Source organism: Montipora capricornis, chromosome 7, assembly GCF_036669925.1.
Source record: "Montipora capricornis isolate CH-2021 chromosome 7, ASM3666992v2, whole genome shotgun sequence".
Taxonomy (NCBI): Eukaryota; Metazoa; Cnidaria; class Anthozoa; order Scleractinia; family Acroporidae; genus Montipora; species Montipora capricornis.
The window spans coordinates 3186102-3188601 of NC_090889.1; the positions used below are offsets into that span (position 1 = coordinate 3186102).

General features: G+C 38.4%; 1 long non-coding RNA gene across 1 annotated transcript in view; it reads left to right on the forward strand.

The window, feature by feature from the left end:
- Positions 1 to 2500, forward strand: part of LOC138057354 (uncharacterized) — a 20187-nt gene that overhangs the window by 531 nt on the left and 17156 nt on the right. The window lies entirely within an intron of this gene.

Consider the following 2500-nt stretch of genomic DNA (forward strand, 5'->3'; position numbering starts at 1 on the left):
GTGGATCTGTGATCAACTCTGCACAGTCTTCAGGTAAAAAAAAAATTGGAAATGTGACAGCCAAGAATTATTTGAAAGAAAGCTTGTCGTCTATTTTGTGCTTCATTATTCAAGGAAAAGGTTTGATCCTGAAATTTTAGTTTGTTGTTGCGTTCGAGGTACGAGAACGCAACCCCTAATTTGTGTTGTAAGAGAAGTTTTTTCGAGATTGCATTTTCGTCGTCGACACACTTTTGCCTCGCTTTGAGGCGCTTGGTTACGTTTTGCCTCACTTTGACGAACTATCGCACGTGGTGATTTGTGCGTTTGGTGAGGTGTGATAATCTTCCATCGTTCATCGTTGAAAAGAGCTTAAAGATTGCTGAAGGTCTGTCATCTGAAGTCGGTAAAATTTTATTTTGGATTAAGCATGGTTCGTCACTGTCCTTGGAAAATGTGTGCGACTCCTCGCGCTTGCATCAAACCGGTTTGTCTTGCTCGGCGGCCGTTGTGCCACAAAGTGAATCTACCGAGTTGTGTAGCTCGGCAGCCGTTGTGCCACAAAGTGAATCTACCGAGTTGTGTAGCTCGGCGGCCGTTCTGCCACAAAGTAAATCTACCGAGTTGTGTAGCTCAGTGGCCGTTGTGCCTCAAAGTAAATCAACCGAGTTGTGAAGCTTGGGGGCCATTGCGCCACAAAGTAAATCTACCGCGATATGACGCTCGTCGGCGCCATTTCATCATGACTTGTGATATTTACGGCATTGAAATCAACAAACTGAATTTATTTTGTCCAAGCGTTCAGCACAGAAAAGTAATCTTAGGTCTTTAATACCACAAGCTGAAAAGACTTGCAAGTAATAGTTTCATTTTAGAGTAATTTTCAGTAGTTGTCTACTTGTAGAATTCCAAATAAATAGTTAATGATTACGTCTAACAAGTTGTCACGTTCATAGATGCAGTACAGTGGAATTAGATCGTTATAACGAGGTATCGTTATAACAAGACTCCCGATATAACGATATTGCCTTAAAATAACCGAAAATATCTTTATATCGGGGTAAAATTAACATGTGCTTTTTTACTACTGTACATATTGTTTAATTAAACTTGTAATGAGTATCAAATGACTCACAATTTGCAAAGCATTAGACGTTATCAAGGTTACACAACAAAGTCTGTGGTATGAATCGTAAAAGGGAAACAAAACAAAACAAAACTTAAACATTTGAAGTTGTATCTGTGTACTGATGCTGCAATATCGTTATATCGGGGAAGATTTTACGCTCGGTACGTTAAGAACTCAGCGTTATATCGGGAATATCGTTATATTGAAGATCATTATATCGGGGTTCTGTCCCATACATTTATTGTAACTTTTGCCGGGACATAGCATGTTTATCTTTTTCCCGGGGATATCATTACATTGAGGATCGTTGTATCGGGGTTCCACTGTAATAACATTTCCCTATCGCACGAACCATCCACCCTCTCCCCTCAGTTGCTACCTGTACCGTCCTACAAACATCGAACGCACTCGCCTAAGTTTCGATTACCCCTAGTAATATTGCGCATATTTGACGCGATTGAGTTTTTTCTCTTCACGCACGAAATGAAATAGGAAGGGGTTTTTGCCTCTAATAGCAAATATGTTTGTTTCAAAAAATTGTTCCCTGGAAAAGGTGGCCTTTATGAATTCATTATATTTTATTATATGCGAGCCTAACTGGATAGTTTTTATGGCAAGAGTAAAGCATTTTCTTGTTATTCAAGGAAAAGGTTCTTCAGGAAAGGGTTTGAACCTGAAGTACATGGTAATTTGACACGGTTGAGTTTCTTGTCTTCACGCACGCAATGAAATAGGAAGAGGTTTTCGCCGCTAAGAGCAAATATGTTGTTTGTTTCAAAAAATTGTTGGCTGGAAAAGGTGGCCTTTATGAATTCATCATGTTTTATAATATGCGAGCTTATCTGGATAGTTTTTATGGCAATAGTAAAGCATTTTCGTGTCAAAATGAGGTTAGCGTTTTTCTGTTGTGCTAACTTAATTAAATATAAATATACATTCTGCCTCGTGAGTTTGTTATTCTCGTTAACCAGCAATGGCGTCGAAAGTCATTGCAACGCGAATGGCGTTTTAGTGCATCTTATGTTGTTTGTTTCAATAAAATGTTTCGCTGGAAAAGGATTCTGTGATATTTTCTGCCTTTGTGAATTATAATATCATGTTGTGTATTGAATTTTCGAGCTTAAGGTTGAAACGTGATACGGGAGGATATTTTTAGTATTGCTCTGTAAGCAGGAAAGGTTTCATGAAAATAAACAGGTCTGTTGGAAGCGTGCTTGAGTTTCAACAAAATGAGCCCCAAAATCAGCAAAAAATTGTGACGTCGCTGAATAATAAAGTAGCTGCTATTTCCAAAATGATGGAATTACCTGGTGATAAATAACCTTGTCTTGGAGAGTAAATTTTTGACTTTGCAGAAACAATGGTGGGTGATTGTGATCTTTGTTTTGAATT